The 27858-nt window shown below is 49.8% G+C and overlaps 1 protein-coding gene across 23 annotated transcripts in view; it reads left to right on the forward strand.

The window, feature by feature from the left end:
- The first annotated feature begins 16425 nt into the window (after positions 1-16425).
- Positions 16426-27858, forward strand: part of ZNF536 (zinc finger protein 536) — a 530657-nt gene continuing 519224 nt past the window's right edge. For 9 of the 23 annotated variants that reach the window (XR_014805070.1, XR_014805073.1, XM_021094257.2 and 6 more), the window contains exon 1: positions 19934-20324. The gene's annotated coding sequence lies outside the window, so the exon portion shown is untranslated. Of the gene's footprint in view, positions 16532-17190; positions 17288-19933; positions 20325-27858 lie in introns of those variants that run through there. The other 14 variants (XR_014805069.1, XR_014805074.1, XR_014805075.1 and 11 more) reach the window with 2 other exon arrangements.

Genomic DNA, 27858 nt, shown 5'->3' on the forward strand with positions numbered 1-27858 from the left:
TATTCTTGCATTTATTTCTCTTATTTTATGTTTTATTTTATTTTATTTTACTTTACTTTATTTTTTGGTTTTTTAGGGCTGCACCTGCAGCATCTGGAAGTTCTCAGGTCAAACTGGATATGCATCTGCTGGCCTATGCCACCGCTCATGGCAATGCCAGATCCTTAACCCACTGAGCAAGGCCAGGGATCGAACCTGCACCCTCATGGATACTAGTTGGGTTCATAACTCACTGAGCCATAATGAGAACTCTCGCATTTTTTCTTGATTCATAGCCACATCTCAGAAAAGGCAGGTGGCACCTTGGAAAGTAACCACTCTTTATCAGAGATGCTTAGGAAATTCCTGAGAATGCTCACCACTCATCTCTAAATACCACACAGATACTAGACTTTATAAACCTTTTCAAAAGAACAGCACTTTTTTTTGGGGGGGGGTGCGTCTGTGGCATGCAAAAGTTCCCAGGCCAGGAATCAAACCCTCACCACCGCAGTGACCAGAGCCACAGTAGTGACAAAGCTGGATCCTTAACTCATTAGGCTACCAGGGAACTCTGAACTACACTTCAATTTTTTTTCTTTTATTGGTTCTAACAGTTCAGTGGGTTAGAAATTACAGGGCTTTCTTTTGTTTTCTACTCTATTTTTTTTTTGACTGACCCCATAAGCATGTGGCTCTTCCTGGACCTGTGCCAGAGCAGCGACCTGAGACCCTGCAGTGATACCAGATCCTTAACCCACTGAGCCACCAGGGAACTCCCTGAGGTTCATTTTTTTACGCATGTTGGCTATGGCTTCCCTAGTTGGAGGATTAGAAACTGGGGCCAGGGAGCAATCACAGAGGCCCGACTGGACACTTTGGACACACCAGTTGAGGCACTTATCTGGAGCCTGAATAAGGCTGGATCCCAGGAGGAAAGAAGATGCAGAGCCAAGCGGACATGTGAGGGAGTCTAATACACAGTCCTTTGCAGAGGTGTGAGCAGGGTTGAGAGAGTCCATGAAGGATGGGGAAGTGCCCGGGGACCAGCAGCCGTCATACTCTTCCAGTGCCCTTGGCAGTGGGCACAGAGTGGCCACATGACAAGAACTCCATACATGGCGAGGGCAGAGGACAGAGGGCCTGAGGCTAGATAGAGTCTGGGGCGGAGGGGGGCGGGCGGGGAAGAGTCCCCGAGAGAGGTGTGAGGCTAGAGGAGCCCAGAGCCTGCTACGCCCTGGAATGCAGGGGGGGCGCTCCCCACATCATCTTTCCTCCAGCGCTGCAGGCTCTTGCTGGGGAACTGATCTCCAAGCCAGAGGACAAAGGGAGCTGGGGGAGAGAATCCACGGAGATCACCTCCCTGGATCCAGGGCGGTGTGGAGAGGGGGGATCGCAGATTCAGAGAGGCGAGTGGAAGAACCCACACTTGAAGAGCCTGGTGGAGACGAGGCTGCGCCCCAGCTGCATGGTTCTGAGCATGTTTCCATGTGGTCCTCTGCCTCTCCCCACGGGCGTGCACATGCCCTGCCAGGGAGCATGGCACGCCTGTCACGAGCCTACAGGCTTGGCAGGACCTCCAATGCAACTGTCTTTTCTCCACCAGAGAGGGTAGGTCCTTGGGAGCCTTGTAGACCAAGCTGGCTGCTCTCACCTCTTCTTCCCTCCAACCTGCTGTGCTCAGCTGGAGAGGCGGATGGGGACCGAGGTCGTGCAAAGCTGTGGGACGTGCATGAGTCTGGAAGACCAGCACCCAGAGCACCAGAGGGGCTCACCTCTCTCTTCTGAATCTTCCCAGAGCTCCAGTGTCTGCATTAGTAAAGCGGTGATAGTCCATAGCCGTCCTGGCTCTTGTGCGATGGGAACAAGGAAGCAGGCGAGGGCATCCTAGACAAACTCTAAGCGTCTGGACAAGTGGGAGATTCTTGAGTTGAAGTCCCCGCTGTCTGAGGAAGGATTAGAAGTTATTCAGCAACAAGTACGCCCCTTCCTCTCTTCCAGGAAGTGCCATCTGCTGGGCATGCTTGGCTCAGTGGGTGGCGGATGCTCGGAACCCAGAGTGGCCAGACCCTCTCCCCTCCCCCCCTGCTCAGTGGGGAGTCGTCCTTCTGAGCTTCGCCCCGCACACCTGATCAAAGTGTCTCCCTCCGTCCCACTCCCCACGCCCCTCTGCCCCAAACCTGCATTATGGATGTTTTGTTCATTAAAAACATTTATGGATGTGCATATCAGATGAAACTGAGAAAATCCCTGGCGTCCATCAAGAAGACCAATGAAATCATCCATAACCCCACCGTCCAGAATCACTGTTAATATGTGGGTGAATCTTCTCCCCACCTTAGTTCTTGGCATATTATATATTTGTAACCAATATGAATGCATAATGTAGGCTGAGCAAAGAGGCTGCAAGGAAATTCACACGTGAATAGCTGCAGTCCTCTGGTTAGTACGTGGTACACATCACTGATCAGATGCTTGCCTTAAGTAAGAGTATATTTATGTGTGTACGTATAAAATAGTGGTTGTCTTGTGAATGGCTTTATACCCCACTTTTTTTTTTCTGCTTTTCCCGTATGCTGTCAAATTAATCACACAATTTTGATTAATGCAGTTTCCCGAGTTATACAACCCTCCTTTTTCACCTAACATGGTGTTTTGTGGAACGTGGGCATATGTATTCATTCATTCATTCATTCATTCGCTCCCTCCCTCCAGAACCAGGCACAGAGTCTCTAGGAGGTGGCAGCTCTGTGCTCCTTGCTGAGATGCAGAGCAGACCAGACCCGGCAGACCCTTGGCCAGCTCCTGGCTCAGTGCTGTGCGTGGGCTCCGGCACCCGGAGGCTGTGCTCTCGCACACCCCCAGGATAAGGCCTGCCTGACTCCCTGGTCCTCCTCATCTTCACAGGGCCTGGCACGTGGGTGCTGCCTTTGGCCCTGGCCTGCCCCCGAGGGACCCCTCTGCAAATCCCACCTTCACTGGGTCCAGGTCTTGAGCCCACCCCTCTCACCCAAATGCCTGATGCAGCCTCTCACTGGCCAGCGACCACATCCAGGATGCAGGACTCATGTTCTTCATGGCATCTGCAAACTCCTGAATGATCTCACCTTGCACCTGAACTCACAGGTGCAAGATTGATCTTTAAGAAGAAATTTTTTTTTTTTTTGTCTTTTTGCCTTTTCTTGAGCCGCTCCTGTGGCATATGGAGGTTCCCAGGCTAGGGTCCAAATCGGAGCTGTAGCCACCGGCCTACACCACAGCCACAGCAACGCGGGATCCGAGCCACGTCTGTGACCTCCACCACAGCTCACGGCAACGCCAGATCCTTAACCCACTGAGCAAGGCCAGGGATCGAACCTGCAACCTCATGGTTCCTAGTCAGATTCGTTAACCACTGCACCACGACGGGAACTCCTAAGAGGACATCTTTCAAAAATGTTTTCCTCTAGCTTCAAGATGGTCAGTTCTGACTTGTTGTGTTTTATAAAGAAACAGAATGCATTCTGGACGGTGGTGGGAAAGCCAGCCGTAGTATCTGTCTGATAAACATTGTGTCCTTTCATGGGTGACAATTCTGTAGGTGTGGGGACGGTACTTCCCTCGGGGGCCCAGAGGGTGATGTATTCCCTGTCCTCTTATGGGGCACTTCTTTTCAGGCCTGGCACTTCTAAGTGGTGAAAGTGCAACTTCTATGATCCAAAAACGCTCACTTTCTCATGGCACTCACCACTAAGGCCGGGCAAAGTTTTTTTAAATTGTATTATTTTATTTTAATTAATTTATTTTGTTGAAGTATAATTGACTCTTAATATGTCAATGTCTGCTATACAGTGAAAGGATTCACATGTATATATGCATATATAAAGATATATACATTCTTTTTAATATTCTTTTCCATTAGGGTTTATCTCAGGACATTGAATATAGTTCCCTGTGCTGTACAGTAGATTTCATTATTTATCCATTATATATGCCATCGTTTGCCTCTGCTCATCCCAAACTCCCATTCCATGCCCTCAACCCCCAGCCCCACAACCACAAGTCTGTTGTCTATGTCTGGGAGTCTGTTTTTCTTTCTTAGATAGGTTTATTTGGGCCATGTTTTAGCTTCCACATATAAGTGATAGTATATGGTATTTACCTTTCTCTTTCTGACTTACTTCACTTAGTATGAGACTCTCTAGTTCTATCCATGTTGCCACAAATAGCATTCTTTTGTTCTTTTTTATGGCTGAGTGCTATTCCATTATATACATGTACCACATTCTCAAAGGCCATTTAGGTTGTTTCTATGTCTTGGCTAGGATAAATATCACTGCCATGCATAGAGGTGCGTGTATCTTTTTGCATTATAGTTTTGTTTGGATATATGCCCAGGAGTGGGATTGCTGGATTATATGGTAATTTCATTTTTAGTTTTTTGAGTACCTTCCATACTGTTTTCCGTAGTGGCTGCACCCCAACTTACTTTCCCACCAACAACAGAAGAGGTTTCTTTTTGCTCCACACACTTTCCAGCATTTGTTGTTTCTAAACTTTTTTTTTTTTTTTTGTCTTTTTGCCTTTTCTAGGGCCACTCCCACGGCATATGGAGGTTCCCAGACTAAGGGTCGAATCAGAGATGTAGCCACCGGCCTACACCACACCCATAGCAACATGGGATCCAAGCCGCGTCTGCAACCTATACCACAGCTCATGGCAATGCTGGATCCTTAACCCAATGAGCAAGGCCAGAGATCGAACCCGCAACCTCATGGCTCCTAGTGGGATTTGTTAACCCCTGAGCCACGATGGGAACTCCATGTTGTTTGTAAACTTTTTAATGATGGCCCTTCTGATGGGTGTGAGGTGGTACCTCATTGTAGTTTGTGTTAGCATGTCTCTAACAATGAGCAATGTTAAGCATTTTTTCATGTGCATATTGGCCATCCATATGTCTTCTTTGGAGAAATGTCTATTTAGGTCTTCTGTGGCCAAAGAGTTATAATTGAAATATCTCAGGGGTCAGCGGAGCTAGCCCTTAGCTCCCAAAGTTAGCATCTGATGAGTAAGTTCCAAGGGTCAAATGCACAGCATGGTGACTGCAGTTAACAGTATACTTGAAAGCTGCTAGGAGAGCTTTAATGTTCTCACCATAACAACCATAACAAAATAATAATTATATCAAATCATCACATTGTATGCCTTAAACTCACACAATGTGCTATGTCAGTTATATCTCAATACAGTCCGAGGAAAAGTTGCATCTGACCTCCTGGGGTGTCTGGGTAGGTTTCACTTCAAATGATTCCTCCTGCAGGCCTCCCAGCTCCAGCAGGGAGCAGATGCTGGCAAGGACAGCGTTGCGGGGATCGGGGGACTCAGGGATGCAGCCATAACCTGATTGTTTCGTTAACTTCTAGTTATGCTAGTGATTGCACTGATGAATGCTGTGGAAAATTGGACTTTCTTATATTAGCAACTGTGTTTCCACCAGCCAGCATCAGGAAGGTCAACTTCACTGCTGCACTTGTAAAAAGATGAATAAGTAATTCATACACTATCCGCCCATGGCCCGTCAAGCATTCCATAGATATTAGAGATAGAGAACAGAGGCAAAGGGCAAGAGGGAACCCAGATTCCGTGTGGCCTCAAAATCAAGTTCCCCTTTGAAAAATGTGTGACCTGCAAATGCCTACTGCAGAAGAGAAAGCAGCGCCCCTGGACTGTGAATTCTTGCTCAGCCTGCTCTGCTGAGATGCTTGTGACAAAGCTGGGGACGTTTCAGGAAGCTGGTGGGGGAGGGGGGGGAAGGCACTGGCTGGGAAGTTTGGGGTGTAGCCATGCTGGACCACAAACTCAGATCTGACATTCTAAACATTTTCCTGGACCCTGTGGATGGGCTTCTGTGTTTCTGTGTTCCTGAGTGGATGCCGTCTGCAGAAAGGCTGGCTCACAGGAAGCCTGGGCTGAGGTGTGCGGCAGGTGCAGGACTCCCACGGCACACCGGAAGTGACTGCCACCCAGATGTCTCCAAGGTCCTGAGCCACGGAACAAAAGAGTGGGGATATGAAATCTGATTTGATGAAAAAATACAGTATAGCACAGGGAGCCATATCCAGTCTCTTGGGATAGGCCATGACGGAAGATAATATAAGAAAAAGAATACACACACACACACATACACACACACACACACATACACACACACACACATATACATACACACACACACACACACACACATATATGACTGGGTCACTTTGCTGTACAACTTTATAAATCAACTACACTTTAATAAAACAAAGTACACACCAGCCATGTATATATCTTGGCAGGTATAAAGTGAGTTCTTACCCTGTAGCAGGCATTGTACTACGTGCTGACTCACTGAGCTCTCCAAAGGAACCCATCACTTAGGGGCTCATTATTCAGATGTAGAGGTTAAGGCACAGAGTGGGTAAGTAACTTCCTTCAGGTCACACAGCTCTAAAGTGGCAGAGGGGGGATTCAAATCCAGGTGGTCTGGCCCTAGAGCCCATGCTCTGCCACGCCTGGGGGTTCCTCCTCATTCTCCTTTGGAGCAAGAGTAAAATCATCCCCAATGGCACAGATGGCCCTGGAGTGAGCAAGGAGAGAGAGAGTGTCTGGGAGCAGAGCTTCTGAGTGGGCTGCCGGCCGGAGGGTTGTATCAGGCTCCTGCCATGATTCCATCTCACTAATACTGGCTGATACGTCCCTCTCCTGGAAACACAGCCCATCTGAGGAGTAAAAACAAAGAGAAACAGTGTTTCCTTTGAACCTGAGAAGGTCTTGTCCCCTGCAGGGGACCGAGGGGCATGTCAAGGGCTTCCTAGAACTTAGAAGTGAGTCTGGGGGCAACAGGAACCTGCTGAAAATTTCACACCACAATCAGAATTAGAAGGCCAACGTATTTGCAACAAATGTGTCTGTTTAAAGGGTTACTATCCTCTTTTGAGACTGTGCGATAAGCCTTAGGGCTCCCCCCACCCCTGGCCTGGCCCATATAACGGGCAAAAGGCAGGATGAGACATGGGGGAGGGGGTACAGGTTGGGGTGGCCTTTTGAGAAAGAAAGTTGGCAGTGTCTGCAAGGAGCCTCCAAACCCACCAAACCCACTGACCCAGTGATTTTGCCTGCCTCAACTGATCCTAAGAAAAAGAGCATAAATGCACACAGAGGTTTAACCGTGAAAATGCTCACTCCGATACTTTGGAGAGAACAAAAAAATTAGAAACGATTTAGATGTTCCAGAACTAAGAGATTGTTTAAATAAATTATGTTGCATCCACTTGATGGAACATGATGTAGCTATAAAATCATGTTTTCAAAGGATATTTAATGATGTAGGGAAATACCTCGTGCTCCAAGGTTAGAGAATAAAAGCAGGACCAAAAATTGTTTATACAAAACGATTCAAAATTTATTTAAAAAAAAAAAAAAAAGATACATGCAGAAAAATGTTTGGAAGGAAAAACCCAAAAGGCTTGCAGGGTGAGATTGATTGAGAAATATAATTGTCTTTATACATCTCTGTGTTTCCTATGTGCATCAAGAGTTACTTTCCGATCAGAGAACATAAATTAATTCTTTTTTTTGTTTGTTTCTCTTTTGTCCTTTTTAGGGCCTCACCTGCGGCATATGGAGGTTCCCAGGTTAGGGGTCTAATCGGAGTTGTTACTGCCGGCCTACTCCAGAGCCACAGCAACACCAGATCCGAGCCGCGTCTGTGACCTGCACCAGACTCACGTCAACGCCGGATCCTTAACCCACTGAGCAAGACCAGGGCTCAAACCCGCAAGCTCATGGTTTCTAGTGGGATTCGTTTCCACTGCGCCACGGATGGGAACTCCTTAATTCTTAAAAGTTGCAACTAGTTTTTTGTTTTGTTTTTTTTTTCACATCACCTAGAATGGTGTAATGCCTATATTGAAGAATCACTAAGATGTAACAAATTGTGAGGACATATTTATATCGTTACATTGTTTTTTAACCAATTTATGCATTTTATATTTTACTTGTTTTCAGAGGGTGTATTATTTTTGTTATTCTTACCAGTTAAGTCATTCTTTTTATTGTGCTATATAAAATATTTAATGGTATATAAGGCTTTCTTCTTTATAAATTTTAGTTGCATAATATAACAATTTTAATATAATGCTAATTTTTAAAGAAAAATTGAAATGTAATAGATAAAACTAAGTAGTAAAGATGAAAACCATAAAAATGGGATAAAGTATAGAATAAATTTCCTATTTGTCTCAGCATATTTTCCATTCCACTTCTCCAGTGGGAGTCACTTCATCTGTTTCTTAAGATCCATGATATAATAATCTATGTGAATGTAATTGTGTTTAAATGTATGTATTTTATTCTGTAAAAAATAAAAATAAAATTATCCATAAAAAAAAGCGCAACTAGTTTTTAGTGATGGCAACCCATTTAAGCAATGTCATCATTCATTCATTCAATGAGTCAGTAAAGGTTAAAACAGTGCTTGAAGAGAGTGTGAATTAATTGTGTTTTAGAATCAAGTTCTTCATCAGTTCCACCAATAGTCCCTACTGGCCCCATACTGCCAGGGGCTGGGCTAAGCCTGAAGTCTAGAGATGAAGCAGGATGAGGTCTGCCCTCTAGAAGCTCACAGCCCTCAGTAGGAAGGGAGCTCCCGCAAAGCCCTTGATGGCAGGGCTTTGAATGGGCAGCTGTAGCTTTGGGAGGGCCCCTGATTGGGACTCTCAGAGCCAGAGGAGGGCCGGATCGGATGCCTAACTGTGTCTCAAGAGTTCACTCAAACAAACAAATTTGTCCTGGGTCACTGGTATGGTTTCCTACTTGCCTTCTCATCCCGTTACATGCCAGCCCACCGTCTCCACTCTGCTGGCTTCCAGCACAGGCTGCAAAACACTCTCAAGGACTCTAGAGCCCTCATGGGATGCTAGAGCACTCAAGAGCACTCAAGAACCTTGGGTGCAAGTGTAGACACAGCCTGCCAGCGACTCTCCAGAGATTCAAGCACACTCTTGCCCAGCGTGTCCTGCCTTCTCCCCACACTACACATCTGACTTCACTTTGCTTTCCTCTTGGAGCCTGGCACCGCCAGCACACATTTGACCCTCAGTATATTATGCCCCCCCCCACCCCGTATCCTCCTCTTCTGATTCCCCAAGGCTCATAAGACTCAACTCAGCTCTTTGGTAGAATGTGGATTTAAAAGAAGTCTCCACACAAACAAACCTGTCTACAAAACAGACACGGACTCACAGACATAGAGAACACACAGACTTGTGGTTGCCAAGAGGGATGGGTTTGGGGGAGGGATGGCGTGGACGTTTGGGGTTAGCAGGTGTAAACTCTAATACATGCAGGGGATAAACAAATAAGGTCCCATTGTAGCGCACAGAGAACTATAGTCAATGTCTCAGGATAAGCCATCACGGGAAAGAATATTTTAAAAAGTGTCTACAACTTAGAATAGATTTACAAGGAGATCCTGCTGAATAGCATTGAGAACTATGTCTAGATACTAATGTTGCAACAGAACAAAGGGTGGGGGAAAAATGTAATGTATATAACTTGAATCCCTTGCTGTAGAGTGGGAAAATTAAAAAAAAAGTGTCTATATATACATGCATAACTGAATCACTTTGCTGTACAGCAGAATACAACATTGTAAATCAACACTCCTTTAATTAAACAATTGCTTTAAAAAAAAAAAAAGAAGTACAATGGGAGTTCCCTTCATGGCTCAGCAGTTAAAGAACCTGACTAGGATCCATAAAGATGCAGGTTCAATCCCTGGCCTCTCTCAGGGGGTTAAGGATCTGGCATTACCATGAGCTGTGGTGTAGGTTGCAGATGTGGCTTCGGTCTGGTGTTGCTGTGGCTGCGCCATAGGCCATGGCTGCAGCTCCAATTGGACCCCTAGCCTGGGAACTGCCATATGCTGCGGGTATGACCCTAAAAAGAGAAAAAAGAAAAAAAAAAAAAAAAAGAAGAAGAAGTAAAATGAAGTCTCCAGAGTGACATTGTTCCCCACGCCTAACCTCCCAGCCCTGGGCCGGCCCACGGAAGTCTCATGGAAGGTGCTGAGCACTGGCCAGAGACCAGAGTCTTGCTTTTTGCCTTAACATGGTCCTTTTCATTTGTTTCTCAGTTGTTTCTTTGCAGGTGGTGACAAGCCTCAGTATTTACCCAGGGAAACCCTGGGGATGATCCTGGATAATTCTTTCTGCCCTTACAGAGCTGACAGCTATAGCATTTTCTGAAAAACTGTATTTTTCCAATATTGGGTCCCTTTTGTCTCTAGTGTCAAAAAAAAAAAAAAAATTGTATCTCTTCCCAAGGTAAAAACCAGGGCTAACAATTGGAACTTGGAAAAAGCAAGGGCCAGGCCCCGGCTGTGTGTCACCTTGCTAGATGCCTTTACAGCATGGAAGAGGAAGAGTAAAGCCATCAACATCCCATCTTAACAAAAGTAGCTCTTAAATCCCACCAGTAGTTTGACTGTAGAACTTGATACTTTGTTTTAACTTACAGTCTCAAAGGCTCCCCAAATTTAGAGATTATGGGCTATTTAATGGACTCCCCCAGTGCAGGCAAATGCAGAACAGGCCACATTCTGGCTACAAAGTCCACTGACTTGATGGCTTTCCCCTCTGAAACCTATCTCGAAATTGGTGGTGGATTTTGCAGATAACTACAGGTCTCAAAGTTGATGCTTCAGGATCGACCCAGAAAGTTCCGGCTTCACAGCCTTGCAGAAGGAACACGAAAGCAAACTTGTAATTCTATCTAACAGGGCTCAGCAAATTTTCCTGGCCTTTGATTTAATTTATACAAAGACACCATGATGATATCCGGGTTGGTCCTGTTTTAAAATATATGCCTGGAGTTCCCACTGTGGCCTAGGGGGTTAAAGATCTGGTATTGTCTCCAGGTGCTGTGGCCTAGGTCGCAGCTGCAGCTCAGATTCAATCCCTGGCCAGAACTTCTATATGCTGCAAGTGTGGCCAAAAAAGAAAAAAAAAAAAAAATACATGCCTGAAGTAGGAAAATTACAATTATAAATACATTATCATTAAGTTGTTATTTAAGGACATGACCATTCCCTTCACAAAAGACATCTGTTGAGATGCCTTAAATAACCAGCTCGATGAGTGCTGGTTGAATATCTCCCAGATTCAACTTAGAAAATTTTGATTTACAAACCTCTTTTCTGAAACAGAGCTATTATGCAAAGCAAAGCACACCTGTAGTTTTAAGAGAATTCTGGCAGGGTCTTTGGCTACTCTTTTTCTGGGAAGAGTACCAGGAGCCTTGCTTTTGCTTTTTGCCCCTTGCTCCAGCCTTGTCTTTTTAGCTCTCTGGGCCCTGGCCCAGGGGTACCTTGTTTTCATCAGGTGCTAAGTGCATTCGGCTTCATTTTGTAGTGAATGACCCCAAATCCAAAGCCAATTGAATTAAGTTCACAAAGGGAATGTATCACCTTACAAAACAGAAAGGTGCAGAAAGAGAGCTGGCTTCAGGTGGAGCTGGACTTAGGAGTTAAATGTAAGCAGGACAACTTCTCTGTTTCTGTTCTGCTCTCTGCTGTGTTAGACCATTCTCAGGCTCCTCTTGAGGCTTCTGTAAGCTCTCTGCTCCCCTCTCTTGGGGTGGGGTTGGAGACCCCACTGCTCCAGCAGCTCAACCTGAGACCACACTGCTCCAGCAGCTCAACCTCCCAGCGGGGACCTAGTTTTTAAAAACTTAAGTTCATTCTGATTGGACCATCTTAGCTCGCATGCCTGTTCCTGAACCAGTCCCAGTGTCCAAGAGAGATGGACATGCCCTGATTGGTTGGTATCTGAAACAGGAGCTCCACTCAGATGCCCTCAGAGTGGGACCGGAAAGCAGACGCCACTGCTTCAGGAAGGTGTGGTTCTGTTGGGAAAAACACGTGTTTCTATACTGACTTCTTCCCTCTAAGTAAAAGCCACCAAGAGTTGACATTTTGGAAGAGCATGAGGGAGTGCAGCATGTTGGGTCTTTAAAAGGTGTGCTTAAAAGTGGATGCCGGAGAAGGTAAAGATTGGCCCTGCTGGCCGTTGCTCACATTTCCATGGCCAGGAACCAATCGATCATGGCAAAAGAGCCATGCTGCTCAGATTCTTTCCAATTTCTTTTTCTTTTTTTTCTTTCTTTTTTTTTTTTTTTTTTTTTTTTTTGTCTTTTGCCATTTCTTAGGCCGCTCCTGCGGCATATGGAGGTTCCCAGGCTAGGGGTCGAATCGGAGCTGTTGCCACCGGCCTACGCCAGAGCCAAAGCAATGCGGGATCCGAGCCACGTCTGCAACCTACACCCCAGCTCACGGCAACGCCGGATCCCTAACCCGCTGAGCAAGGCCAGGGATCGAACCTGCAACCCCCATGGTTCCTAGGCGGATTTGTTAGCCAAGAGCCATGACAGGAACTCCTCCAATTTCTTGTTTTGGGATTATCTCTTCCACTTGCAAAGGAACCCTGCTCTCAGGGGAGTCTCTGCAGGCTCATTATTCCTGAGACGTCCATGGCTGAGAAGGCTGCTCTATAACTTCCAGGGTGAGAGACACCTGACCTCAGCAGGTGACCCATTAGCCAGGAGAAGGGACGGTCATTGCTGAGACCCAAGTGACTTCCCCGAGTGAAGGAAAGCACCTTGTCAGAAGTGATGGGGGCCCTTCTGTGTCCCCTGAAATTGAGAAGCAATTCTGTGAGAATCCACGTGGGACCCGAGAGGCCTCCAGACCAGCTCCCCACCCGGAGCCTCTACAGATTTCTCAGCATCCTTCTCCAGGAGGAATGCAGCCTTGAAGAAGCTGACCATTTTCTCAGAACCACTGACTCTGTGATCATAAAGGCTTTACAAATGTTGGAGATCTTTATACAATGAGGGAACTGAGGCCTGGAGTGGGGGGAATTGGCCCCTCTCTTCCCAAGTGTTCTGGTCAATCTTTCCACGCCAGAGCCCGAGCCGCCCTCTTTGGATGCTTGCTCCTGTGCACCAGTCCTTTGCTCCCAGGTCATGGCCATCTCGATGTGGATGCAATGGGGGAGGCAGAGCTATGAGGATCAGAGGAGAGTGTGGGGAAAAGAGAAGCAATATGGAAATAGAAACCAAATGAGTGCTGCTGTCACAGGAAGCGCAACTCTAAAGTAGTGGCTGGGTAACCTTTTATGAATCACTGTCACTTTTGAGAATCTAATGAAAGAGGTCAGGACCCATCTATTGGCTTAAGATGTACTACTTCCAAAGGAGGCACCCTGAGAGGCCAGGTGCTTGGGACAAGGTGCTGAATGGCTCACATGCCATGAAGCACTTCCAGATCTTGCTTCTGAGCTGGTCTAGGAGTCACCAGAGCGCTCATCTCATCATTCAATTTCTACCCTCCTGCCACCATACCTCTCACTCTTCAGACTAGGCTCCCAATGACTCTCATCAGTGTCAAGAAATCAAGAGTCTGCCCCCCCCCCCCCAAGAAGGAGTGGAAAGCCCTGGTCAGAGGAGGGTTGATGGAGGGGTTGTCCACCCACGATACTGTGAAGATCGGTGAATGCAGGAGTCCTGGATACAGGGCTTGGGTGGGCTTGGGGGAGGCCCTGTTTAAAATCTAGCAGCCACACGATTCCATCCCTGGCCAGGACCAGTCGGAAAAACTCCAGAGTTTGAAAAGGAGGAAGAGAGGGAGTCAGTGAGGAGAAGCCTGCGGGGCAGAACCAGAGCCAAGGAAGAAGGGTGGGAAGACTGAGAAATCCTAGACAAAGGAAAAAAATTCAGAGACCCACAAGCTATGGAAGTGGCCCCCAAACATATGGGGAAGGGAGATTCAGTAGGTGAATTTTTGTGTTTTAGAGGGACGCAGGGTAGCGTCAAGTTTCATCTCTGAAAGACACCAGGCCTCTGCCCATTGCCCAACGTCCCCTTGACTCCCTTGGGCAGCAAGCGCTGCCCAAGGAGGTCCCCCCAGCAAGGGACCAAGGCAGCCGGTGCAGGTCCCTAGGAACACATAGAGCGCGGGCGCCGACAGGGGGCGCCAGCGAGACCTCCTGCCCGAACTTGCGGGGCTCAGGCTGTGATGCGCGGCCTCCAGGCAGGCGGTGCGCAGTACCGCCCAGCCAGCTTCTGCCAGTCGGGCTACACTAAATCTCGATGGCCTCGGGTGCAAACGAGCCAAGGACTTACAGGCCGCCTGGAGCGCAGCGCTCCTTAGAGACACGGCTTCGGAGGGCTGGGGGCACTTCGGGCTTCCTGGCCTGGATGGGTCTCCCAGGGCTTGGCAGCCACGAACGAGACCCCACCGGGCTGAGCCTCGTGGAGGGCTCCAGGGCGGTTCGAGGACACGTGGCCCAGCTCCCTGCCTCCCCTGGCCCAGGCAGGGCTGGCGGCTGGAGGGTTAAAAGGCGACTTGCCACCCCCATTCTCCTGGGGAGAGAGTGCCTTTTCTCCAAGTCCATATGGCCACTTCCTTTCGACCTGCTCGGCCCTGCTCGCCTCTTTGTCCGAGCTGTCACTTATAAAGAATCACTTGACTTACAATAACAGGTTCAAAAGACGACAGAGTATAATCAGTTGATCCACGAAGAATTGAAATAAAGAACACCCCACTGCTCCAGCTATCATTCCCATAGAGATAGTGATATCATTGATGTGATTGCGATGCTAATTTCTATACAAGAAAAAAAAAAACCCTTGTATTTTGGAATTTGTTCAAAGAGAATTTCAGACACATCAGATTGGAAAATGCGGACTGAATTCCTAAACTTTTTTGGGTTGGCAGGAGATTTTGTAAAAAAAAAAAAAAAAAAAAAAAAAAAAAAAAAAAAAAAAACCACCACTGCAGAGATTTGAATGGGATTTTAAGAAATCTCATAGAACTAGATTGTTGGGGGAAATCTGGATGCTCCTGGTCCCCAAAGTCCTGGAGAAAGAGAGAGAAGGGGAAGGGGAAGGAGGAGGAGGAGGAGGAGGAGGAGGAGAAGAAGGAGAAGGAGAAGGAGGAGAAGGAGAAGGAGAAGGAGAAGGAGAAGGAGAAGAGGAGGAGGAGGAGGAGGAGGAGGAGGAGGAGGAGGAGGAGGAAGAAAGCAAGCGAGATAACTCTGAAGTGCTGGATTCTCAGGGCAGAGTCCAAGGGTCCCCGCAGAGGTGACCTGGCCGGATGCCCACGGAAGGCATGTCTGGGGAGCCAGTCACTACAGCCAGATCCCAAGATCAGTGCCTGTTGCCTGAGACCCCAGCCCCAGCCTGACGATGCCTGGCTGCTCCTCTGGTGGGAGGTTTAGCGCACCTCTCCCCACAGCTGGACCCGTTGTTTGCAACTGAGTGACTCCTTCTGTGGGAGGGGGAGGTGATGGGAAGGCTGTGTTGTGCTTTTTCTGTATTTTTGCTCTTTACCTATTGTGGTGCCTTTGCCTAAACCCACCAGTCATCTTAGGGGAACTCAGTTCGGGCAGGCTGGAACAAGTCTTACCTGGATCAATGTTTTAAGTGGCCCTGTGGCTTGATGTTTTGAATAATCAGTCTGTTTCCATCGTTTCTTAATCATGCACAACACAGGCCTCTCTCTCTCTCTCTCTCTCTCTCACTCTCTGTCTGTCTCTCCCTCCCTCCCTCTCTCCTTCCCTTTCTCTCCCTCCCTTTCTCCTTCTTTATCTGTCAACTCTTTTGGACCCTGTGTTTCTGCTCTTAACATGCCCCAGTGTCACATGTGAGCCTTTTCTCTAAAACAAGCTCCTCATTGGTGTATCTGGATACTTCTTTTATTATTATTACTGAATCTTTTTTTTTTCCCATAATGACACCAGGATCATTATATAATCCCATAACAAAGAGGCTTTTGAGGCACCAGCTTTTGTCAACTCTAGGACAGAGAATCCATAATTGCATTATTCAGCTTTTTTCCCCCCTTCTTCCCCCTCTTCCTTGCTTCACAGAAACCCAACCTCAAGCATCACTCACATCTCTACCTTGTTACCTCGCCTTATATTATTTACCAAAGCGTTTGCCTGGAGGACCAGCCTTTGCAAAGTTGCCTTAAAAAAGTTATTTTGTTTGATAATTAAGTCCTGGAGCCCACCGCGTGATGATTATTCTGGACCCATAAGGCAGAGAACCTGCGTGACGTTTTTCTCGAAGTTTAATTACCGTATGCTAATTTCCTTGCCTACTACGTGATTAATTAAAATCATATTTTCATAATCATTTGGCACTAGTATTGTTTTAGAATTATCATGATCTCCTAAATAGTGTCTGTAAATAAAGTCGCCTCTAATGGCAGGCGCGGGAGGCGAGGCTGAGGACCTCTCCGTGTTTGTATCGCGGCGATTGGCAACATAACTGCCTTATTTACATTAAATACGCCACAAGGTTACAGCGCGGATCAACGTCATTTGATCGCTGATGACTCCCTTAAACGCCCGGGCTGTGACTGATTCTCCGCGTCCCGCTGTCCACCGAGATTCACCCGGGAGTTTTTTTTTTTTTTTTTTTTTCTTCCCCCAGAAAAGAAACAGACTTTAAATAGTTTCAGGAGCAGGTAAGAATTACGCTTTTTCCTCTCCCCCTTTCCGTCTCTCTCTTCTCTCCCTCCGTGGCAATCTCTCTCTCCCTCTCGGCTGGATAAAAAATTCTTTAGTCAAAGGCAGGAATGCAAAGTAGTGACAAGCGAAGGGGCTGATATATGTCTCAGTAACGAGTCTGACAATCAGAATGTAGCTCTTGGAGAATAGATAGATTTTAATAAGTGTGTTTACATGAGCTCAAGGTCAGAAGCAAGCTGCGCTGTGTTAAATGGTTTCTTAGTTGCTAGACAGAGAGAAAAAATGGACGATCACACACCATTCTTTGTAGATTATTATATCAAGGGTTCAGTCTCTGGCTCATCAAAGCTAAATGCCGCAAGACCTATCTAGTTGCTGTGAATTATGCCAGGGCGACAATGGAGAGCGTTTTTAATGGTACAATGCATTTCACCTACCAGATAGGGGGAGGCCGAGCCGGGGATGGGGATGTCTGCTGGGGCTGGGTGATGAGTATCAATGAACGGGGCGATTCTGAAAAGAGGCAGACGAAAATCGAGCCCGCCCTGCCCGGGCTGGGCTGGGAACAGTTCGCAGGGCTCTGCCGAGTGGGCGAGCGAGGCGCGCGAGCAGGGCGCCCGTCCCCCCTCAGCCCCGGAAAATGATCAAGTCAATCATGTGGACATGTTTCATTATTCATTGAACACAATCTTTTACAACGCTCCGTTTACGTGCCCGAGTTTGCTCCCGACGCCCGCGTTTCAGTGTTTAAGGTAAGGAAAACAAAGGTGGGGGTGTCTCGGGGCGCGGCGCGGTGGGGGTGGGGGGCAGGGGGGGCGCGGCGGGTGGGGGCGGCCCCGGCGTCCGGGAGGTGGCAAAGTGAGTTTGGACTCTTGGCGTGGCCCCCATCCCCTCCCCCTCCCCATCTCCGCGAGGCCTGCCGCCGGGTTCCTTCTCGCCCCATCGCGATTAAAAAATACGGTCTAATTAAATATCCGTGGCTGTGACGTTGGCGAGAGAAGCTGTCAGCGGGGGGAAAAAAGAGGAAGAAATCGAGAAAGCGGCGGCGGCCGGGCTTCGAATGGCGGTAGAGAACTTCGGCGGCGAGCGGGACCCGCGCCGGGGCCGCCGCCTCCCCCGCCCGCGGTCCCGGGACCGTTACTTTGAAAAGGAGTCGCGGGGCCTCGCGCCGGACGAGCCAGCGGGACCCCGCGCCCCGCTCCGGGCCCAGCCGGCGCCCCCCACCCGCGCGCGGCCCGCGAGCCGCACTCGGCCCCAGGAAACTTTCAAAAGGGTCTGGAGGGTTGGCGGGGCGGGGGGTGGGGGGGGTGGGGGAGTCGTGTGGAGCCCGGGAGGATGGGGCCGCAGAAACTTCTGCTCAAGTGACTTTCCCCATTTTCTCCTCTGCCTGGGAATCGGGTGCCCCTCGCTCCCTTTCTCCCTTCGCGGCTCGCTGCGGGATTCCAGCCCCGCCGCCGGGGGCGGGGGTGGGGGGGGAGAGGGTAATTTGTAATTTTTTTTTTTAATCAAAGTTAGCCGATGCTTACAGTGTGTCAAACTTGCGGGCGCCAAGGGCCGCTGAGACCTGCCATTTTGTGTTTTCATTGGCCTCCTGTGCCCCGGGAGCCGGGCGAGGCCAAGGCCGGGGGCTCCGTAGGGCCGGGGTGCCAGGGTCGGAGCCCACGACCCCAGGAAAGGCCGTGGCGTCTGCCAGCGCAGACGGCGTCCGCAGCACCTGCCCTAGCCCAGCCCAAGCCCTGGGGCCAAGCCGAGGGGCCAAAGATAAAAATAAAGAAATAAATAAGTAACAGGTTATGGAGGGAGAACTGAGCCGGCCAGCCTTGGGCTGGAGAAATGAGGCCAATCAGAGTGAGAGAGTGCTGGCGTGGGGGCTCAGGAAGGCGGGGAGACGGGGGGTTGGGGGGCATCTGGGAAGAGTGCAGTTTGGGGGAACGGAAGCCCCAGGCCAGATGTACGACGGGGGGGGGGGATGATCTTTGCTGATAAGCCTTTTCTGTTTGCTTCAAGACATTATTTTTTTTGAAGATGAAGAATTGAGGAAAACAGTCGTAGGCGGGACCGGGATGTATTTTAGGCAAAAAAAAAAAAAAAGGGGGGGGGAGCTTTTCTTTGATGATGAGTAGGAAAGTGTCCAGATCCCGACGCGCCCATCTGTTGCAGTTTTGCAAATAATTTAAAATACAGATATCTCTATATAGATGAATGTATGGGAAGTGGAAGGTGGAAATACAGGCGCCGGGAAGTTAGAAAAAAGAAGGAAAAGGGGATGCAAGGCAGAGAGACATCTGTCCCTACCCCACTCTTCCTAAGAAACTCCTGCAGGGCTTTCTTTGGGGACAGGTGGAAAGTTGTCTCCCCTACCCCTCTCCTTTTTCACTTCTGTATTGTGAACATTGCTACAGTCCGCCTCTCGGTGAACGTGCACACAAGCCCCGCGTTCGGTAGAGGGTCGGAAGAGCGTTTGGGAGTGGGTTGGGGACGGCGGGGGCTGGAGCAACGAGCAGGGGGCGAGGAGGGGCAGGGCGGGGTCCCAGTCCTGCGCGCCGATCCCAGCCGCGGCAGGGTTTTGTTTGCCGGATATTGTTATGTCTAACGAGTGCCTCACAGGAGACGTGATTTGTCGGCCGCCTTCGTTTTCACTTTAACAGAAAATACCGCGGCTGCGCGGCGTCCTGGCCGGCGGGTCCGGGCGCCTCGGGCGGGGTGGGCGCACGAGGCTGCGTGCGGAGGGGAGCTGCCGGCCCGCCGGCTGCGGAGAGGGGCGGTGGGCCGGGTGGGGTGAGCGCGCGCCGGTGCCGGCCTCGGCTGCTCCTGCGCCTTCTCCCGGCAGCCGCCGCCGCCGCTGTGCAGTTTAGCAGAAATCCGACAGGGGCCGCGTTTGTTGAGCGCATCCGGCCGCCGGGCAGCCGGAGCGGGCCGCGGGGCCAGACCGGCCGGTGTAGACACGGGGAGGGGGGGTGCGGGGAGGAGGTTGGGGGGAGGGCAGGCGGGGAGGGGTGCGGGAAGCAAGCTGGGCCCGAGTGCTCGCTAACCCCAGCGTCTCCTGTCCCCGGTGTCCCGGGCGAGTTGGGCAGCCCCTGGAGCCCCGGCCTTGCGCCCCCGCCCCCAGCCAGGGCTTAGGTGAACCTGGGGTGGGGTGAGCGTGCGTGCGTGCGTGTGTGTGTATGGTGTTGGGGGAGGTTAGACTGGGAACGCACTGTTTTCTTTCCCAGTTTGATATTAGCAACTGGATTTTTACTTTAAGAACGGCTTTGCTCACTGCTGGGGTTGGGAGGGGGCGATCTTTTCCCATCACTCACATCTTTGTTCATTGTTCACTGAGTGGAAGGCAGGCGACTTAAAGAGACGAAAGAGAGGAAGGGGGGGAGAGGAAGAGAGAGGAAAAAGAGAGGGAGCGAGAAGAGAGAAGGAAGAGTGGCGCGGGGAGAGCGCCCCCGCCCCTGCCCGGGTCGGGTTGGATGGTGAAACAGTAAACCCGCGCACGGAGGGTCGCCGGGAAAGTGGACATTACCGCTTTAATTAACTTCGAGATGCTCCGGCGGCGGGACCTGGCGTAGCCGTGACGCGCCCCCATAAATCTGCCCGGCCCGGGGCTGCTCGGAGAACTCGTACAGTAGCGGCGTCAGACCCGACGCGCGCCTCCCAGTCCGGAGCCCATTTGCATAATTGGATCTTTTTTTTTTTTTTCTTTCTTTCTTTCCCCCACCCCCCTCATTCTCCCTCCCTGAAACTTGTTTGAAAACCCAAGCGAAAACCGCGACGACCTGCACGCTCACAAGCGAGTGCCAAGTAAGTGCCCTGCCGTGGCCTCGGCGCGCCGGGAGGTTAGCGCTCAGAGCCTGCGAGCTAGGTGCCCGGGAGCCGAGCGCTGCCTGGCGGGCCTCGGTGGAGGGCTGCTCGCTGGCGGGAGGACTGCAGCTGCGGGCTCCAGGGCTCCCGGCTGGCAGCTCGCACAACTTTTTTTTTCTCTGTCTCCCGAGTTTTCGGGCCAGGTGAGGTGTTTGGGCCACGCGTGTACCTGTAACGAGACTCGGGAGGCGCTCTTTGGGGCGCAGTGGAGTTGGGCATTTGGGGTCCGGGCGGGTAGTCGATCCCCGCCGCCTTGGAGGGCAGAGCTGTGATCGAGCGAGCGAACCGGGCCGGCTGCTCGTCGCGCCGCGCCGCGCCGCGAACGCTGCTCATCGCCAAATGCCTCCCCCATTATTCTAAGGTTTGTGTCTCTGGCTGTGTGTGTGTGTGTGTTTGATCGGCTGTGCTTTAAAAAGAAAGAAAAGCAGGCACAACAAGAGCAGGAAGGGCTTCTCTCTTAGCTTCCCCCCCTCCCCATTTCTCCAGCATCATTTATTTCTAGTGCTGGAAGGAGAGCGTGCAGGGCTTCTTTGCTAAAGACAGAGTCACGGAGAGATTGACAATTGTGTTGGAAATGCTATAAATTCTATAGGCAAAATGTAGCTGCATTTGTAAAATGCTAACCCTGGCCTGTCCAGGAAAGTGATTTGATAGTATCTCAAATTTTGTTAAAAATGCATAATAATGTAGTATTATTATTATTACTACTATTTACAATGTTCAAAACCTGGGAGAAAAGTCGATTTTCTTGGGAGGAAACTGTCACCCTAGTTTCTGCTTGCTAGGGATCTTGCTGACAGCTGGGCCCACCACCCTGCCTGGAAGGGGCAGGGGACTCAGCTTTGGCCTTGGGAGTCACAGGGGGGCTGCTGGCTGCCCTCTGGCCTCTGCTCAGGGAGCGCCTAGGGCTTCTGGCTGAAGGCTGCTTTAGTTATGACGTCATTCTGATAGCGGAGTGCAAATGTCTCCTGATTCCACCATTAACCGCCTGGCTGATTTGCTTGGTAATGATAGCACTGACGTCCAGGGCTTGACAAATGCAGGCCCACGGAGTCCTAGGAATTAGCTTCTCCCCCCACTGAGGAGGCAGTGAGCTGCCAGAAGTCTCACTACTGGTCCCTTGCCTTTGAACTTTCTAGGACCTGAGTCCAGGCACCAACATGGAGGGCAGGCCCTGGACCAAGGGACTCCTGTTTTCCCGAAGTTTAGAAAACTTTTAGAAGGCTTCCAGGTACAGCATACCCTTAAGCTGGTAACACTTGAATTCAGCTGTGACCAGATGAGACATTTCCTTCTGACAAATGGCAGGGACCCCAGGTCTCTCTGGGGCCATTGCATGGAAGGTGGGATTGGGACATCTGCTTCCTACCTTCGGTCCCTTAACTGTAACTTTATGTTAATAGCACTGCAAGTAAACTGGATTTAGTGTGGATTTGAAAATAGTGTACAATGATTTAAGATTTCTTTTGATTTACTGTTCAAATGAAATTTGCATAAATGTGATGAAAATGAACTTAACATCTGGGCATATGAAAAAAGGTTAGTACCTCATATGTCATCTGCAGAGAAAGTCTCTAAAATGCTTTCACCCTAAACTGGGTTCGGGGGAAACAGTTCCTGGAGACATAAATGGTAATTATGGAAAACCTGGAGAAAGCGCTTTCAATACATTTGCATTCTCTTGGACCACTGCTCTGAAAACCCATCTTGTTCTGTGCCTGGAGTGCTTAACTTCTGAGCAGGCTTGAGATCTCACAACTCAGCAAGTTAGCTGCTGGCTGGGCCTGTCTTCACGGAAGATGGAGGGCAGGATGGGGAGTGACAATCACGCTGCTCTGGTCCAGGCTCGAGGCCAGTAACCCCCTTTACGGGAGAAGACAGGGAAGGGCCCAGGACGTGGAGCCCTGCTAACCACAGTTGCCCATTGGGTGCCGAAGGCGGTGCCGAGATGGAGAATCATTGCCTGCCAAGCCCCAAAAAGCTGACCGATTCAGTTGTCTACTCCGCCTTAGGTAACCAAAGAAGTGTGCGTCACATCAGACCTATAAAATCCACAAGCCCATTCAAGTGAACTCTGAACTCCATCTCACTTTTTGAGCAAGACAAGCTTATCTCTGGTGCAAGGAAATCAGAGTTAAACAGCCTTCCCCAAACATGGTTGCCTTTTGCTCAAAAGTTGGCTGTGAATGGCACAGGTGTTTTTAAAGAGCCTTGAATGGAGGGGGAAAAAAGACAGCAATGATGCTCGTGAGAATATAGATGAACTTTTTTTTTTTTTTTAAGAAGAGGTTCATAAAAGAAGAAAGCAAATAGATTTATTTTTCCAGTTTGAATGAGGACAATTATAGCTTTTTAACGTCTTTGGATTTAGTGTTTTTAATAAGCCTTTTAAGTAAGCTGAAATATCAGCTTGCATTTTGTTCTCAGCATTATTTAAAGTGAGACTTGACGCAGATTTAAAAACACACGTGAGCTTTCTGCAGGTCAACTTGTGTCCATGCTGAGGGCAGGAGGCCTCCCCAGCACCTCTGCCAGAACCTAGAACAGATGAGAGTGCGCTCAGCCTGGCTTTATCCCATCTCCAGATGAGACACATGTGGGCTGGAAGGATGCTGGCAGCCAGGTGACCTAATGTCATCCCCTGGCTCTGAAGCCTGGATGTTGGAGCCTAAAAGCAAGGTCCAAGTTCACTGACATGGAGAGACTCATCTCTGCTAGTAGGGGCTTGTGAGCTGAGGGGCTTTCTTGGTGAAGCCATGCCTACCGTGTATATTGGCGTGCCTGCCCCCACCCCCTGGCCCCTGGAATGTTCCGTGGCAGGACACCAGAGGGGACTGGTGGAAAAGGAGCAGTCCCAGGACGCAGTGGGGGTGGGGTGGAGGGTCTGGCTGGGCAGGCTCGCTGTGTGTTTTGCTGTGTGTGGTACCTGGTTGGGGGTTGTTGAGAGAGAGGCCTTTTTCAAGGAAAGGGTTGCTTGTGCAGGTCTGGACTCTCTGGCTGCCCTTGGTGGTACCGAGTGCCCTTCGAGGGGGAGAGCCAAGCTAAGCTAGAGAGTCATATGTGCAGTGAAACTGAGCCAAACCAGGGAGGGGCCCACTGGGGTCTCAGTTGTGATGATGCTGGTATATGTGTGTGTGTGTGGCCCTCGTGTGCTTGTGTGCATGTGCTGGGGAGGGTGTTCCTGCTAGAAGCACCTGTTGGGAGATGATTTCCTATTCACTCACAATTGCACTGCCCAGGGGAGAGTAGTGAGTTTGTAAGTGCATGGAGGTGGGGGGAGATTGGGGCTAAAATAGCTGAGAGACTCACAAAGCAGAGGGGAACTGAATAAGCTCAGAAGATGGAACCTGAAGAAGGCAGGCCACTTTTCCTAGATCATATATATAAGTAATTTTACCCCCCAGCGAAGGCAGACATGGATGGAAGGTGGGCCTCTCCGCAAGCCACCTGGCTCCAATACCAGCTGTGCCCGGGGTGGGAGCAGGACTTCCTGTCCAGTTTATGCCATCAGCTGGCTTCTGTTGCCCGTCTACCATGGGGCTTCAGGGTACAGAGATCAGGGTTGGTTTTAGTGGCTCTGCTGGCTGTTTGAAGAAACCATCCTACCAACTTTCACTGTCAAAAAATCATTGAAGGAGCTCCCTTTGTGGCCCAGCAGTTAATGAACCTGACTAGGATCCATGAGGATACGGGTTCAGTCCCTGGTCTCGCTCAGTGGGTTAAGGATCCAGCATTGCTGTGGCTGTGGTGTAGGCCAGCAGCTATAGCTTGGATTTAACCCCTAGCCTGTGAACCTCCATATGCCACCAGTGTGGCCCTAAAAAACAAACAAAAAATCATCGAAGATTTCTGGTTTCTTTTCTGTTAGCATTTTTGCTCCTATGGGGGGTGCATGGAGCACTTGGCTTGTCACAGCCTTTAGGTGTACTGGAGGTCAGGTTTAAGTGACCTCAGAGACAAGATTCAGGTGAGGCCTTTGGTGCAACTTGCCAGACTAGCCTCAGCATTGTCTGTCTAGACCAGGGTTTCTCAGCTGTGATGCTAAGGATGTTAACCCCTCACTGTAGAGTCTGTCCTGCCTGTTGGAGAATGTTTAGCAGCATCCCTGACCTCTGCTCACTAGATGCCAGTAGCAACCCCCAGTCATGACAGTTAGCATGTCTCCAGAGGTTTCCATCCATCTCCTGGGGGGATATCAGGCTCATTTCCCACACCATCCATGTGCCAAGCCCTGTCCCGGGTGTCCCAAGGGGGCACAGGGAAGTCTGACCCCTGGGCAGTGCTGGGTGGGGAGACAGACCTGTCCCATCACCGATGGGGTCTGAGAGGAGGGAGAGCATCCGCCGTGGAGGACTACATGGGCAGAGAGGGGTGTGGGACTCGACTCTGACTGTGTTTATATCAGTTCCACCCTGAAAATGGCCCTGCCAGTGAGAGAGCTGTCTTTTCTGGCCTCCTGACTGTGACATGCAAACCAAGAAGTGGAAAGCAACAGTTCTCAGGCTGCGCGTTGAGGCCGGGCGTCCTGCTGGCAGGATGATGACAGTGGTTTATTTTTGTGCACTTACTATGTGGTAGGCATGGGTTCTAAGCACGCGACTCATTTAATCCTTACAGCCCCTCTAAAGCGCAGGTCCTGTATTTGTTCCAAAATTCAGCAAGGGAATCTCAGGCTCCAAGACAGGGAGGTGGGGGAGGGGGGGGTCCAGGATCAGAACCCATGCAGACTCCAGCCCTCTCCTGCTCCAGAACATGTCTCAGTGGCCCACGGCCAGCTGCCCTTCCTGGGGCGGGGCGGGGGTGGGGGAGGCACATGTACCGCAAGACCCCTGAGATTCCGTCCATGACCAGGGAAGCTCACCCACAGCCTCCGGACACCAGGTAGAGAGGATCCTGGGCAGCCAGAGCGAGCCCTTTTTGAGGGACACAGACCGCCAGGTGGGGGCTCTGGGTGGCTGGTGACAGGAAGGTCCTCACTGATGCTTCGAAGGCATTAAGAGATGCAGGAAGGAAAAGCGGATGGTAGGGGGCCCGTCCTCTCCCTGCCTGTTCTTACTCTGTGAGCTTTACAATGAGAAAATTCAGTGCCATTCTGACACAGGAAAAATGATGACCGTAGGCTCGAGCTGACATTACCCTGCACGTTTCCCATCAAGGCATTATAGCTTTGATTACCTGAGCTGTGTTTAGCTGGTCTTTGGTTACAGAGGTGAGCTTCTCCCTTGCTCTCTCTCTCTCTCCCTGCTGGTTCTTCAGCCTGGCTGCTGGGCTGCCAGCTCCCCAGGGCTTCCTCCCTCATCCCACCCGGTCCATCCATTTGGGACCCTCAGCCCCTTCACCATCTTTGGTTGTTTTGTTTACCCAGTACCCATGCAGACGTCCGCAGAGAGAGGATGAAGTAGCCCTCTTTAGGTTGTGAGAGCCAGCCAGAGTCCCTAAAATTGAGATGAGTCACAGAAATGTCCCTTCAGCCTTAATTATAATGATGTTCTCACTTGCCCGTCTGAGGTTCCAAAATAATTCCTGAAGATTGGGGTGGGTTTCGGGTTCATGGAGGGGCTGGATGGTGGAGCTCTCAGGGAATATTTATGCCTGTAGTTTCTGGGCACCTGAGGTCGCAGATCTAGAGCCCCTCAGGGTAGGTGTGTAGAAGAGGCTATTGGGTGTTTGCTTCAGGCCAGGCCCCGCCCTTTGCACCTTGGGGGCGCGGTCTAATTTGGTCCTTTTAACCACACAGCAAAGGGCATCCCCCAGGTGGCGTGGCAACTTGTTGCAGCCACAAGCTGCAGGATGGCAGAGGCAGGGTTTAAAGCTTGGAGCTTGCACGGCTCTGACCTTGCCTGCCTTCCCACGCAGTGCTCAGAGAGGCCAGTGCATACAGCCGTCCCTGTCATAGTGACTCGCCTTTCGCACGAAAGTTAAAAATGTAAAGCAGAACTTGCTCCTTGGAGAACATATGCATTGTTGTAAATTTGCTTTCAGAGGAAGAAAATATTTGGAAACTGTATCAGCTAAACTGTATCAATTATAGAGAAACAAACAGATCACAGATCATGGAGATAATATATATATGGAATTTAATCTCTTTGAATAGCTTGATTATTTAATCTTCCAAAATATCTAGAAACTCTTATTCCTTATTGGCTAGAGAAAAAAAAAGTGTCACAGACTTTTTTTTTTTTTTTTTGGTTCTTTCAAAATTTTGAAAAAATTTCCGTTAAAATCTGTTCAAGTCAAGTCAGGCAAAGCCTTCCAAATTATTACAGAAAGGCTGTCATTTCCATGAAGCCTATGGAAGGGGGGTGGAAAATCTCATCGAAATCCCAGCTCAAGTGCTTTAATTATTTTGCGTCCTGGGCCAGGCCAGGGCTCTCAGTTTGGGGACTGTGATCTGTTGATGCCAAGCAGCTATTCCAGCAGCCTTCAAGCTGCACCGAGCAGAGAGCATCTTCCTGATGAAACATGCTGGATCTGGCAATTAAACTCAGTGCAGGATTCCTGCAGCATCTGAGAAACTTTCTTCACAAACGTTTCCACCCAAAAGCAGGTCGGGGCTGCTGGGTGGCAGTCCCACTGCAAGAGCCCTAGTAAGAGTTCAGAAGGGGCAGTGTGGGAATGCGGGGACGGAGGAAAGCGGCCACATGCTGACATGAAAGGATTTCATCTGCGCAGCCGAAACCCTCCCCGGTGATGGAGGGGCCACCTCTGTGCTGGTCTGTACAGCCCCCAGGTCTCCCCGAGTCCGCCTGGCCACTCTGAGCCATTGGAAGCCCAGCCCTGCCAGGAGCTCGCGTCGACTTTGGCGGCACCATTTCTTAAGCAAAACACCAGACACCCTGCCTGTGATTCTTTTCTGAGCTCATTGATGTGACAACTTCATATCTATTTTCTGTGTGTGTGGTTTTTTTTTTTTTGTTTTTTCATTTGTTTGGTTTGTCCCCCCCCCCTTCCTCCTTTTCAGCTGTTTCACCCTTTGCACACGAATTCTGAAAGCAGGTTGAAAAAGCTTTTGTGGACGGTGGGGGGTGGGGGTGGGGGGCTATGGGCATTTGAGTCCCATTTCACATTCCCTTCTGGCATATTTTGGAGGCAGAAGAAATACAGACAAGACGACGTGCACATTTGCATCAGCTAAAAAATGTATTGATTAAGACTGGAAGGTGGCAGCTTCCCTTTTAGTAAGTGCTGCCACCCCAAGGAAGACACAGTGGCTTTCGAAGTGCGTGACAAATAATGGGCTCATCCAGGGTCTGGTCATCTGATTGGCATTTCCGGTGACAGTGAGAGTGGTGAACTGCCCGTCTTTGGGGGGATGTGCCTGCCATGCCTGATGGCACGTTTATTCCTTAGCGATGGCTGTCTGTAAGGTCAAGTTCTATATTGCAGATATTAGCGTACGTACCATTTTCAAAACCCTCCCAAAGAACTGGCTGCATTTTGACATAACTGCCCTTTTATCTTGGGGATACCAGCA

Source organism: Sus scrofa, chromosome 6 (genome assembly GCF_054392235.1).
Source record: "Sus scrofa isolate SSC_HxYL_T2T_F1_AM1 chromosome 6, Sscrofa_HxYL_maternal_Yorkshire_Landrace_v2.0, whole genome shotgun sequence".
NCBI classification, from domain to species: domain Eukaryota; kingdom Metazoa; phylum Chordata; class Mammalia; order Artiodactyla; family Suidae; genus Sus; species Sus scrofa.